Genomic DNA, 15248 nt, shown 5'->3' with positions numbered 1-15248 from the left:
ATTACTGAAGTAGTTGAAAACTGGATCGATGAGGAGGTAGCTGAAATAAGCCTTCTATGTCCATCCCCTCCCAGAGAGACAGCTAAGATCACTTTAAGGAAAGTTTGGTATGTGTCAGGGAAGAGCTAGGAGTACAGGCAGCAAGCTGCTCCAAACGGGTCATTAATCAATACCAGTATCTGCCACTCAATCTACCCGTGAGCCTTACCTGCTTACCAGAGAAAAGTGTTATCTGCTCTGGCACTTTTAACTCCTGCGACAAGCTTGTAAATAATTAATTTTTCAACTTTGTTGGGTCCCGGGAAGAAGAAGCACATGATGTGTTTATCTTGAATACTTCAGTGTGCAAAATTGCCTCCCACTTAGGGAGTCTATGTTGTACTCTCAACAGAATAAACTTCCATCATCTGGAACGATAGCTTGGACTCCTTGTCAAAAGGGAATCCCCATGTGACATGAGGGATGTGTTAAAAGACTTTGTGAGCAGGGCGTAGAATCAAGATTCTAGGTACACATTTAGAAGAAGGCTTGCTATTTGTGAGAGTACATTTCAACACAGGACTTCTGATTATTTATAAGAATCCCAAACTAAATCCATGTAAAGGTCACTTCTCTCACTTGGCTTATTATGGGGGAAATTGGTGGCTATCAGCAGTCAGCCATATCATGACACCAGTCTAGAGAAGTTTATGGGTTGCCTACTGTAAGTAAGAGGACAGAAATGCTAATTTCATATCAAAGCTTCACTTAGACTCAAGTAGAACAGAGAACTGGAAGTGGAAATGTCTTGAAGTATCTGGGTGGTATGATCTCGGCATATGCACACTGGATGCCAGGGACCACTCTCAAATTGTTGTCCTAAGTAAAACGGTAGAAATGTTAAAATCAAAAGAAGTGTGTAGTTGGTGCAAGCACTGATATCACTGATCCTGTGCTGAAGTCCCAGTGGGAGTGGGAGGTACTGTAAAGAGGACCACCAGTTGACTCAGAGACTATAAAAAGAAGGACTCCAAAACAAGAGACACCAAACTAAATTGTTCTCAGGAATCATGCTGGGGAGTAGAAAATACTGAAAAGTTGTTGATCCAGAACACCAAAGGACAGACCAACCTCCAATGAGGAGTTTTCACACACTCCCCCAACCAGCCTCCAATGAGGAGATGCCACATGCTTCAGATCATTTTCCCTTGGAGGTAAACGAACTCATTCATGTTTGTTTGCTTTTGTTCTTTTCTATACCATTGGAACACTGCTAAAGGGAAAGTAGAGAAAAACAAAGTAAATCCACTACCCTTTACCATGTTCTGTTTCCGAATTTCTTCTAAATACAGCAAGAAGCGAGGCTGGTAGATCTAGTTGCCCCGTAACACTGTGACTCAGAGCATTTTCATTAGTAACTCAATAGGATCAAATAAGCGTGTGGGTTAAAGGTGAGGGTTGGTTTTTCTCCAATGTGGTCATTGACATGCCTGGGGAAATAGGCAAACAGTTGAGTTTTGTGTTCTCCAGGTGCAAAGTCAGGAAAAGTGGATTAGATAATCTAATTAAATAATCTAATAATAAATTACATTTATGCTACATATCCTTTCTATTTACATTCACACTGATTATTTTTCTCAACATAAAATGGAAATTAAATATCAAGGTTGACATTTTCTTCTGTCATTAATTCTTACATTGAAATTATATAATGTAGTTAACACAAAACAGCTACTGGCTTATCCATAAGTACTATATTTTATCAAGACTCAATGTCTAGATTAATTAGAAAGTCTGGATATTGAATTTCCCATAAAGTGCATGCATCAAAATCTATTTATTATTCATCTTTGCTTTGCCCTGATTAACCTACCTCATGTCTTATTATCATAATTGGTTCTAATTCTCTCATTCTTTCCTAGTTGAACAATCTTAATACACATTTGGGGAGAACAGTAAAGGAACTGGTATTTTCATAAGAAAAAGATAAATATGATACAATCAATCATTAGTCTTCTGGAATACAAAGCATAGATAATAATCAGCAATTTTTCATTTCCACAAAGGTGAAAAAAATGAAGCCAAAAGAAATATAATTACCAAAAGAAAGTTGTAGTCATTTTTTTTCTCTCTAGCATTTGATACTGAGAAAAAATTACCAAAGCCTTTGTTCTGGGTATAACTTGAAAAAATAAGAGATGTGTGTGAGGTGGTTTAGTTGAAGGGCCACTTGAAAATGAGAAAGGAAATTGGTTTCTCTCCAGTTAGCAATGGTTTGTTTTGATTGTCAATTTGGATTGAAAGACATCTAGCTTAGGCAGGCACACTTCTGTGTGTGACTCTGAGGGTACTTCCGGAGAACACGGGCTACAGAAATTTAGAGAGAGACCTGCCCTTAGTTGGAACATCAAGCCAATGGTCTGGGGTCAAAACTCACCAGAGGTAGCAAGACGAAGACTGCCTGCCCGCACATGCGCATGCACAGGCCAGTACATCCGTTACAGCCTCCACTTCCCCTGGGCTCCTGCCTCCTTTTATCGTGCCTTCCCTCACAACAGCGGCTCTGCAGGGCGTTCCCAGGCCTTCAGGACAGGTAGTGGACCATTGAGTCCTCTGGTTCTGACATTTATCATTTGTTGATCTCATCGGTGTCCAGGTTCTCAGGCTTCCCACTGTACAAGTGGCCATTTTTCGAGGATTCAGCCTCCAGAGGTGCAAGACCAAACACATGCATGTGCACATGCGCATGCGCATGCGCATACACATATTCTACTTGCTTTGCTCTTCTAGATAGCTACCAAATAATGCAATTCTATTTGCAAAGTTACGTGGAAAATATCACTTCACCAGCTCTAAGTCTTAAGTGCCAAAACACTCTACATCCAGATTCATATGTAATCAAGAACGAACCTGTCCAACCATCTACTTCTACAAAAGCTAGGACCCTATTTTTGAGTAAGTGCCTGAAATAAGAATGTTAAACATAGTTCCCACTAGGCTATAACCGAGCTCTGTCATACGAATCGTGTAAATTTGCCCCAAGGAAATCTGGAGCAGAGCTATTTCTGTTACAGCATCTCCATGGTGAAGGTTCTGAAACTTCTCAATGCCTTGTTTGGGGTTGCAGAAACGCCAGGAGAGTATTACAACTGCTGCCTGCAACCAGATGATGGGCTAAGACTTTATATGAATTCAGAAATTAATGATTTTAATAATGACTAGACATTAGCATATTTGCATATTCTCTCACACCAAAACCAAATTCTCAGAAAAGTTTACTTGCCTGGTGTTACCTAATTCATAAGTTTATGGGTAAGGATTTGAATTTGAGTTCAGATAAATTTTTTTTACATATGAAAGCAGTAGAGGTGGGAATATTCGTGGGCAGTATTTCTAAAGTAGTCTCTGGATAAGAGGTTTTAGCTGCAAGTTTCAACACATTTAAGTATTTGACCCCATTAAAATGGATAAAATGTTAAACTGTTAGGATTTTGAAGTTGTGAAAAATATGAATATCTTAATAAGCAATATTGTGTAAAAAAGTTAGGTACCTTCAGTGTCCAGGGAAAAGTATAGAATGTGTTAGATCCATATACAGACACAGGAGAGGGAGTTGGGGAGGGAGGGAGAGGTGTGTCCTTAGCATCTTTATGAATCTGGGTCTATTTTGTGTTAAAAATTAAAATCCAAAAGACCAGTATGATGGTTGGTAGATTCATCTCTTTTACTTTAAGAAATCTTAATAAATTCAGACAGGCAAAGCCACTTCAAGCAAATGTAGTGAGAATACATTCACTGGAAAGAGGATTGAGATTTGTCAGGATCGTTTTTGTTTAAACTGTGGAAATGCCTACCGATTGACATACGCCTCCCCTGTGTGCACCCTCTCCGCAACCATGCTACACAACCCAACAGAAATGTGCACAGTGACCAAGAAGACCGAGTTCATACCAAAGACAGAGGTGAAAAGAGTTCTTACATGTAGGAAAAGTATTGAGACTTAGTCGTAATACAAGGAAACAGGGCCAGAAAGATGACTCAAGGAGAACACTGTGTGCCAAACAAGTCTGGCAAGCTCCAGAGCTCACAGGGTGGAGGGCGAGCCTCACCTTGTGCAAGTGGTTCTCTGACCTCCACAAGGAGGGCGTGGTTTGTGTGCACCCACCAACTTACACAAACATGGATCCACACATACACAAAATAAATGATGTAAAAAAATTCTTAAAGAAAAATACCATCTTTGACATATCATTGAGATGTCAATTTTTTGTACTAGACTGGCAACATTAAGAAGTCTTATTTAAACATGTATAAATACTTATTAAAATGTGTGGATACATTGTACTGAAAAGAATATGGAGAAACAGTTTATCTGGCAGAGAATGGATATAATTTACATAGAGAATGATTGGGTGATAAATATCTAGAAACAAATTAAAGAAAGGCATCTACTCTTCTTCCTTGGGACAGTTTCTCACAGAGTACCATTAATACAAACCCATATGTGTAAAAATTTTATATGTATATTACGCATTTTGAATATTCATAATTTTTACATTTTTGTAATAGAAAAAGTTTGGAAGCAATGTAAATGCCCATTACTAAGGAACTGGGCCACTCACTTATGGTTCATTCATCATGCAGTGCTCATCTTCTGCCATTTTTACAAATGACTATTTTGTTATTTATTATCAGGTGCATGCATGTGTACTGTTTTATGCATGTTAGTGGAGGTATTGAGAAGAGAACACTGGATCCTTTGGTGGTGGAGGTACATATAGTTTCGAGTTGCCCATCATGGGTGCTGGGAACAGAACTTGGGTCCACTAGAAGAGCAATAAGCTCTTTTAACCCCTGAGCCATCTCGGCAGTTCCTCATTTCTAACATATGAGCATGTATGAGCACATGTGTTCATTACTTACACACTATGTTTTTCTAGATTTACCTCATGTTTTTTCCCTTCTTGCTTGCTTCTCCAAAAAATGTATTGCATTAGTGCTGACATTTTAAAACAACACAATTGTTTAAAGTGCACAGGGCAAAGAACTCGAAGGTCACAATGATAAAGCAGATAAAGCGAACTAGAAGCAGGTGAGATGTTTTATGTTTCAAAAACCCACCCCCAGTGACATACTTTCTCCAGCAAGTCTGTACCTTCTAAATCTGCTAAAACAGTGTGGACTAAATATGCAAATATCTGGATCCATGTGTGACAGTTTCACTCCAACCACTACATCTCACTTCTCAGATCCCATTAGCCTCACAGTAATTTTTTTAAATGCAAAACTTGGGGTTAAAAACAGAGCTGGCTGGGTTTGTGGTTCAACAAATAAGGGAAGAACTCAGGGGATCTTTTTTTTTTTACTGTGTACTTTAGAGTATAGAGGCACCATCTGCTATTCAAGTTAGCAAGAGTCATCAAAACAAGTGTCTGTTAGGGACAAGGCACACAAAATTATAGTTAGATGATGCCTAGACCCCCATCCCTTACTGAGGAGCTGCTGGCAGGTAGTAACTGGTAGTGGAGGGATTATCATTAGTTGTTTCCGAGAGTATAGGCACTGATAGATTTCCCATGTGAAGAACATGTGAGCAGTACTAATAGGACTTAGTGGATTTTGGAGAAAGAGAGACCTCATATGGGAAGAGGGTCATGTTTGGGGAATCCATCCAAAGGAAGTTGGAGGAGGAAGTGGGAGATAGATATAATCATATTTCATTGTATACATGTGTGAAATTCTCAAGAATTAAGAAAACTATTGTAAAAATAATAAAATAACAGATTGAGAGAGAGAGAGAGAGAGAGAGAGAGAGAGAGAGAGAGAGAATGAAGTTGGAAGGAAGGTGGGTTGGGAGAATTCTGGTTCTGGGTACAGAGGTAGTGGATATAGATAAGATGAAATACATTGTACTTTAAGAGAATAAATCAAATATTATTTAAAAAAATGGGTGCCTATTTTCTGCTTTGATTTTTTTCCTGAAGAATATCATATGGGCTCAAATCCTTGCCCTGGAAGTTTCTAACAAAGTTTCACTCTCTAGAGACATGTCTTGGTACTGGGCTCTTTCCCCAGGTCCAGAGCTTGTCTAACCAGCACCATTCTTTTCTAAAGCCCCAAGGAAAGAGGACAAAAGAACCCAAATGGGTTGTTTTTCTCCTGGTTGTGAGAAGGACACATTCAACAATCTTTCCTTCACTTTCTGTCAGGAGTGTTTCATTTGATCATTCATATAGACATTGGAGGAACTGATTTATCATCTACAGTCCAGTAGGGATGCATTCTGAGAAACGTATCACTAAAAAGTTTTATCACTACATGAATGTCATAGAGTGCATCTGCAAAACCAAGATGGCTGTATTTTAAGCAATGCCATCTTAGGCGACTGACCACTCTTGCGTATGTAGTCAGTAGATGAGTAAATATTGTCCTATAGCACAGACCAAATAAGACACAACACAATTCTTATGTTTGGTGGCATGAAGGTAGCAGTCTTTGTTACAAGTTTTCTTTCCTCTCACTGTGAAATCCTGGTTACATGTTCTCAGATTTCATTGTTTGTTATTCAAACAGCTAATAGTTTGCATAGTGCACGCGTGCGCGCACACACACACACACACACCCAGCATTGGGGGTTGGTTAGTATCTTTGTTCTCCAAATCACCATCGTTTGTTTCTATCATGGTGGTTACGTGAAAGGGAAAAAAATCAAACACAAGGATTCTTAATCCCAGCCAGAGAAATCTGGAGTCTGGGGAGAAAGGAATTTAAAAATTCGATATAAAACTCTTGGAATATTTTGCAACAATAGATGTTGTCTGTCATTGATATGCCTGTGTAGAAGTAAAATTCCCTACAGAGTAGAGTCTGCTCTGAAATACATAACAAATATATCTTTTCTTAGACTGGGTATTATTATATATGGGAGTAGGAAGAACAAAGGCAGCTAAAATGATGCATTCTGCATGTCTTCTTGCTATTGTGTTTTCTGCTGTGTTCTGCACTCAGAGAAGTAAAATAATCCCCAAAGATCCTGTTTCACTTGAGAATACCACTTACGATGGAAAAGTAGCATCAAATTAATCCTAAATATGTTGTTTCAAAGCTATGGCAATTTTTTTCTGTATTTTTCAAAATCTCCAAATATTTGTTGCTTAATGTAACCTTCACTAAGTCTCTGATCGTAAATGAATTTAAGCCCAGCAGTATGCTAATACAGAACTGTGTTCTACTTGATACAGGAACTAAAGGAACTCTCCTCTTTTTTCCTACACTTCCCTAAAGAAAGACCCCACCCCAGACTCTACATCAGTTCTACTTTCTCTGATAAAGGAACCCAGAAGCTATGAACCCAGCAAATCTCCCACCACCTATGAGGAAGGAACCGCACTTCCTCCATATAAAAATAAGCCAGAATAGCAAGAAGAATATTCTAGACTTTCGGCTGAAAAGAGATTTCTGACAAAGATGTAGGTCTGAGCTGCTGCAGCTCAGAAATACTTTATTCAAATTCTTCCCACAGCCTTCCTGCCTTTCAGTCCCTCTTCCTTGGGATTATCCTAGCCATTTTGTGATCCATTTTAATGCATTAGCCTAATTATGCCATCGTATTTCAGATCATGATTCAGCTGAATCTCTTAAGCCCAATATTTACACAGAGGTAACATGTTGAGAATCTGTCTGTGACACAAGGAACATGTGTTAATGGGAGACACTGTAAAGAGGTGGCAGTAACTGACCTTGGCCTGCTTTGTAGAGAGAACAAAAACATGAGGACAACTGATGGAGGCTGGAGGAATGGCTCTGTGATTAAGAGCACTTGCTCTTCTTGCAGTGGAATAACTTGGTTCCTAGCACTCAGGTCAGGGGGTCTACAGTTGCCTGTAATGCCAGCTCTAGGGGATGCAATATTTTCATCTGGCCTCAGGGATATCAACATATACATGACATACATCACATACGCCTACACACACACACACACAGAGAGAGAGAGAGAGAGAGAGAGAGAGAGAGAGAGAGAGAGAGAGAGAGAGAGAGAGATTTGTGCACACACACATATGCACACACAGGCACACAGAAGTACACATAAAAAAATAAGTCTTTAAACAAAGACTAGACCAGCTAAAATCACAATTTTTCAACTTATTTACCTACAAGGTCCCTCTGAGTTTCCATCAGGGTCAGCTCTTTTGTTGCTGTTGGACATTGCACCAGGTGGAAAAACCCAAGCCCCTACTGCTTTCTCATACCAATCACAGGACTGAGTGTAGGATAAGGCTTCCGGGCTATTTTGTTGCTATCAAATGGCATGCATGAATAATCAGGCAATGATGCTTTAAATTTAAGGATAAACAGCCTGCTACATCTTGATAGGAAAACTCACTGCAGCCATAATCAGTCTCTGCTAAATTTAGCTACACACAACTAATGACTAGAGCAAAGCTACATTACCCCAAGGGCAGGTCAGTGCTGACAGCTATGACCTCCAGTAATGGCAATCTGCTTTGCCACTGTCCTTTATAGAGTGTGATCACAGTCATATGCATGGAGGTGTCAGTAGAAATATTCTGGACATGGCAATTTAGCTTGTAAACAGAGCGCTTATAAGTGAATGTGTGCACAGCTAGAAGCTCTAATGAGCTGGAGTTTACCAGGATAGTGCTGAAGGGTTGCCTCTGACTGTGGGCACACTCAGTCTCTGATAGCCTGAGAAGTAAAATCCACCCATGGTGTTAACTACAGGGATATATTTGAAGAGGTCACACATTGGGTGACCCTAACACTTTAATAATATGATCAGGTGGTGACAACAAAAGTTATTTACTGAGACTCAAGATAGAAGCTAAGACCTACTGATATCTCCTGGTGACCAGCTCAATGTTAGATACTTTTATATCAGCTATGACAAAGGCCTGGCTACAGAGCTTTAGGCAGTGTGTATTTGGGCTACTAGTTTGATGATGGGATGGTCCCTGATGGCATGGAGTGGTTGCCAATAGGAGCATGAGGCAGATTGCATGAGCAGTCAGGAAGCAGAGAGAGATAGATGCCAGAGTCCAGCTTGTTTTCTCCATTTTATTCACTCTGGTACACCAACCCGTGGGATGGTGATACCCTTATCCAGCTTGGGTTCTCTGTCCTCAGTTAAACATTTCTGGAAACACCTTCATAAATGTGTGTTTCCATAAGGATTCTAAATGAAATTGATAATGACTACTCATCATAGTTCTTATAAATGAATAAAAGAAAACATTCTTGGGAATCTGATTAAGGTTTACAAATCCAAGGGGGCTCATTAGGAGTGTCAATCTGAGGTGTGTTTCATTAGAATTGCATTGGAATTATGCTGACATTGATCCATTCCTTGTCATGCCATAGTTTAATGTTGTCATGCATCTGTAATTCTACATTTCTGCTTCCTCCTGGATGACATCGATTTGATTTTCTGTCCCCTTGATTGTATGCTTTCTTCTCATGAAAGAAGTTACTACTGTCTTATGACATCCTGTGCCTCAGATTCCTCCTCTTCTTCTTCCTTCTCCTTCTTTCTTTCATTCACTCATTCCCTTCTCCTCCTTCTCTTTTTTCTTCTCCTTGCTTCCCTTTCCTCTTTCTCTTCCTCTTCTCTTTTCTCTCTTTTGCTCTTCTTCTTTTCCTTCCTCTTCTTTCTTCCTCTTCCCCCTCTTCCTCTTTTTTTAGCATTTATTTTCTTCTGTTGATGCACCTCACCCCCTATTCTCAGCTGTGTGTCTTCCTCAAATATCCCACATGGCTCTCAGCCGTACATAGCATCTTCTCAGATAAGAAACTCTTATCAAAATACGTCGAAGGCCTTTGATCACTACAGATATCTCTTACTGTACCATCTAGGCCCATTTATTGAAATCCAGGACCAGTCATGCTTATTGTAATTGATGACAGCTATAGTAACAAGGATATGTAATGTGAAAATGTTCCATTATGTATAAGAAGCAAATCAAAAGGATGTAGCAGTGCCTCAGAGGACCTTCTTCTATAGTCTATAAAATAAAACTAGAAAATCAAGTAATAGTAATTGTTTAGAGTGTGAAAGTACTGTCACACTTGGATGTACTGTGCTGTGGGAACAACAGCATCCTTAGAGGGTAAATAATGAAACCTCAAGTAGCAGTAGTCAACCAGTCATTTCTCTGTAGGGACATGTCCAAGCAGGCATGTTCAGAGACCAGTGCATTGGAAATACATTTATGGTAGATATACTGTTTTCAATAAAGTCATATACTAATTATCCTTCTTATAATCCAATGGATTCCAAAGAGCCTTCAGATTAAGTCAACTGCATCAGTTTGATTGAGGGGGACTACTGCCCATTATACTGCAGGCTGGGTTCACAAAGTATTTTCCAAATGGAGCCATAGAAGAAAATTAAATGAAAAAAAGTCAACTCATGTGTTCTAAGACTAATCCAAAATTGAGACAAACACTCAATTATTTGAGAAATATAGTAAGCTGAGACTCAAAATGGCCAGTGGTCAGTCTGTCACTACCACCTACCTATCTGTGGGAGCAGCAGATTGGACATTTCTTACATATGTTCTGGACTTAACATGCAGCTTGGGCACGGTTCAGGACAGTTAGCATAGTATTTGATATACTTGAAAGATCCAGAGGCACCAGTCACCTTTCAGTCTGTGTGACTGGCTCCAAAAGTGTGTAACATGCTCATAAAATATGCATGTGTGCACACTTAGATAGTATGATAGTAATCCTCTAATTCTATAGACTCTTCATGGTGAGTGGAGACTGGGCAAAAGAATGATGGACATATAATGCCTAACTTAGATATGAGAAAGTACTTTTTTTTCTAAAATGAGGCATTTTCAGCTGGTAGTTAATTTATTAAAATGCCTTAGTGGTCAACTTAAATCCCTATGTCATATGTTGGGGAAAGAGTCCTCATTTGGTTTTATGAAAATAAAATGTAAATTTGGAGCCAAATGTGGTGGCACATGTCACCTTAGCACTTAGGAGGTAGGATGAGAAGGATCAAGATTTTAAGGCCAACTCATGCTACATGGTGAATTCAAATCCAGCCAGCATTGCATGAAGAGGTGATGTTTCAAAAACAGAAACAAGCTATCAAACATTAAACATGGTCTTATGAACATATGCCCCAGAGTAAGAAAGTTATCACAGGGTAACAATGCCTTCATACTTATGCCTAACGCAGTTATGGATTTAGCCCAGGTGCCTGCCAGCAGAGCACTGGGTAAAGAAGATAGATATGTATGTGCAAGCAAGGAGTTCTTTTCATCCAGGAAGAAGAATGAAATTATGCTGTTTGTGCGGAAATGAATAGAAGTGGAAGCTATCATGGTAGGCAAAAGAAGCCAGCTGCAGAAGGTTTGCTCTCATCTGTGTAAACAAACAAGCAATCAAGCAAAACAGAATAACTAACCTGGAAGAAGATGATAGAGTATCAAGGAGGAGAAGGGGAGGGCCAAGAGAATCGTGAAGATGGCACAATCATTTAAAGCTTAGTATATGCATTATGAGAGTGTCAAGGATTCCTATTAATTTATGCAAATAATATGCATTCATAATTCTACTGAACGGTGAGAAGGTGAGAGGATGTGATGCCCTATACATTATTCCAACATGTATTATGTGTTTCTTTTCTTTGAAGTAGGAAGAAAAGAATGATATTGAATGATGAAAAATCTACCTGAGATTGATGCAGTAAGTACTTTATTAGTCAGGAAATGACTCTGCAAGCCCTAGTCTTGCCTTTTTCTTCACTTGTCTCTTGAATGTGTTGTGGGTTCATCCATCTGTGTACCAGACACTGGTTACTTATTTTTCAGTCTACAAATTTCATATCTGTTGAGCTTAGGTTTAACCTAGTGCAATCTTCTCACTTTGTCTTCTGGGATCTCGGAAGAACTCTAATTAAGGACAATCAAGGAGCTAGAAGCTCCAGTGCATACTCATTGGCTAAAGCACAGTCAGTGGTGAACTGTTTAACGTTGGGATTGGTAAAAAAAGAGCAAGCTCGCGACTTGTTTACAACATTCGTCAGGGTTTTGATAAAAGCAAGTTGTAAAGAGAGGAAGTATTGCTTCGTACCCAGGGCCAAGTCTTGAGAAATGGTCATTAAATATGAGAAATTTCTTGATGTCGGCTGAGTTTCACTGTGGTCGATAATTCCAGAAAGTACACTACATCTTCATTCTCTGGAAATTGGCTTCTGTGAGCCTCCTCCGTGGGTGGGGAGGTGGGGTGAGTGGAAGTGGGGGCGGTGAAGGTGGGGGCCTACTTAAACCTGGAAACAGTGTACATAAGACTCTTTGGCATCCTTCACTCAGAAAGCCCATTCTGAATTGAAATTGTTTGATTGTGGGGGTGGTTATGAGATTCTTGCAGCTTTAAAACAGCAATTCTCTACCTCATTAATTCTTCATTCAAAGTTCTTCATTGTTTAAACTCTAGCTGTTTGTCTCCTGCTCAGAGTTGCTGATTTGGAAAGAATCCTGCCACATTCATTAACCACAGAGGCTTCTCAGAGCCTTGTTGCATTATCGTATTAAATGAGTGGCTGTTTTCATGGCCTATTATGATAAAGCAAAAATCTCAAGATCTATCTTCTATCATCAGACAACTGCACTGATTAAAAGGACCAGTCCAGGAAGATGGTCCCCAAATCTGCTTTTGCCAAATTGGCAGTGAGTGTGGAAACTTTTAAGACCTCTGCAATATAGCTTAAAGATGCAATCACAACCAATATTGTAGAGGTGCACAGTACATGTAGTACTAAAGTAATTGGCGCAAGAAGAATCTGGAAATGTGGGATGATCTGTAGCCTGTGCAAAAGTTTGACCATTCCTTGCAGCATCAAACCTCCACAGGACCAAGGGCCTCCCCTCCCATTGATGTCTGACAAGGCCATCCTCTACTACATATGTATCTGGAGCCATAGTTTCCACCCTTGCCCCTGTACACTTTTTGGTTGGTGGTCTAGACCCTGGGAGCCCTGGGTGGCCAGGCCAGCCAACATTGTTCTTCCTATGGGATTGTCATCCCCTCTGCTCCTCCAGTCCTTTCCCCAGCTCCCCCAGCAGGATCTCTGAGCTCAGACTGATGGTTGGCTCTAAGCACCCACATCTGTCTTGGTCAGTTGTTGGCAGAACTTCCCAAGGAACAGCCATACTAGGTTCCAGTCTGATTAAGCCTAAGGTTTTAAGCTTTGCTCCCAGTGTCCTCAGCTTTGTTTCTCTCTGTAGCTCCATGTGACAAGCATTTCCTACTCCTGCCATCACCAAACCCCACCCCGTCTCTGGAGAGAGAAGCATAGACCACTTTTTCTGTCTAGTACATGGAACTTTCTTCCTCAGTCCTGTGAGGATCTGCAGGTACACAGATGATACTTTTTGCCTGGATTCCTTTTTATGTTTTTCCTCCTTGAAAGTTTATATTGCATCTATCACTCTGTGGTCAGTGAAGGGGATCTACACAGGTAATGTTGGTAGTCTCTGGGAAATGATAAAACCAAATATGCCATTTCAGTCTGGAGACTGATGTAGCTTATGAGGAACAAGGGCAGGGATGGACTTTCCCCTCAAGTCCCCATAACTCCAAAGACTGGAAGAAACTAAAGGGAAGAAACCTGGTGCTCCCCCTCTGCTTGATGCTCGACCCATCAGGGAAGAGCCAGCTCATGTTACACAATAGGCTGAAAGTTAAACTTTATATCCAGAGCTGGGGCAAACTTTTCCCTTGGACGTTGACTCTTCTTAGTGCTCATTTGCAATCCCTAAATATAATTTACTCATTTAAAATTGCATGGAATCTCCTCTCACCCCTACTCCATGAAGACAGAGTACACCACATATACAAATACACACATGTATATATACACACAAATATATATATACACATATATATGGGTATGCTGTCTTTACACACACATATATATGCATACATATATACACATATATGCATATACACACATGCATATGAGAATATATATGTATATATATATATATATATATATATATATATATATATATATATATTGATGGTTTATACATGCTTGGCCTAGGGCATGGCACCATTAGGAGGTGTGGCCTTTTTGGAGTAGGTGTGTCACAGCTAAGACGTGTGTGTGTTTGTGTGTGTGTCTGTGTGTGTGTGGTGTGTGTGTATGACTTGTTGTTTATTCCCTCCTATAATACTTGGATGTACTAAGGTCATACGCCTTTCACCCTGCTACTCCATCTGTGGCTAGTTTATCACTAATTCATACACTGATCCACTACAATGTAAAGAGGGTGTTCTTTGCCCATACACTTGCTCAAAGGGACTGTTTAGGACAATGGTAATTACTCTAGGTTGTAGTTATATAGCAACATACTGACTTACTTAACCCATATAACTCTTTCAGTATTTTGGGGATGCTGATAAACATTTTGCAATGGGAGTGACTACTGCTCCCTGAATTGGTATCTGTGCAGCACATGTTTTATGTCTTCTACTTGATCATAAAGGTAAGAAGAAGCTCTTTCATTTCTGGGTCCTCTGGCTGGCAGTTAGGCATTCCTCGGTACTCAGGAAATGCTTCCTGAGCATTTTTTATAAGCTGGAGCAAACATAGCTTGAATATGTAAGTTTTAACGAACAGAGATGTAGCATCTTTGAAAATGAGAATTCAAGAGCAGTGATTACTAAGGGGACTGATTTGTGTGAATCCGAAGGAGATGTCTTTGGATAAGCACAGGAATTGAGAACATGGCAATTGCACATGGAAGTATGAAGGAGGCAATCCATGAGGAGTAGAGGCTTCCTAGTAGTGCAGCTACAGTCTCCCATGATTCCAGTGGTCTCACAGCTCTCCACCTGGTACAGATACCTCTCCTAATGTAAATGTAAATGTCAACTCACCAAAAGAGAGTTTTGTCTTTCATTTTATGAGACTGAGGGGGAGGTGAAGAGAGTTTTCTTTTCTTCTTTTTCTATTTTTTATGTTGGCAGGTTTTCAGTTTCCTCTCCTTCAAAGTAATCAATATGTCAGGGCAGCATATTCTGAACATCTCCAGTGTCAATACATGTTTAAGAAATCGTGAATGAATGCACATATTCAGTTGGGAGAAGCTCAGTCTTGTTAACAAATGTCACCAGATTCTGAAAGCCAGAAACACATTGTCAACTTGCTAGTTTCTCACTGGAAGCATAACTGTCAAATCACAGAACCTTCACAGCAAGGCATGTGGCCCTTGATCTGCTCGTGTCTCAGG

This window comes from Grammomys surdaster, unplaced genomic scaffold (genome assembly GCF_004785775.1).
Source record: "Grammomys surdaster isolate TR1022 unplaced genomic scaffold, NIH_TR_1.0 337, whole genome shotgun sequence".
NCBI lineage: Eukaryota > Metazoa > Chordata > Mammalia > Rodentia > Muridae > Grammomys > Grammomys surdaster.
Note: the sequence above shows the minus strand (reverse complement) of the source record.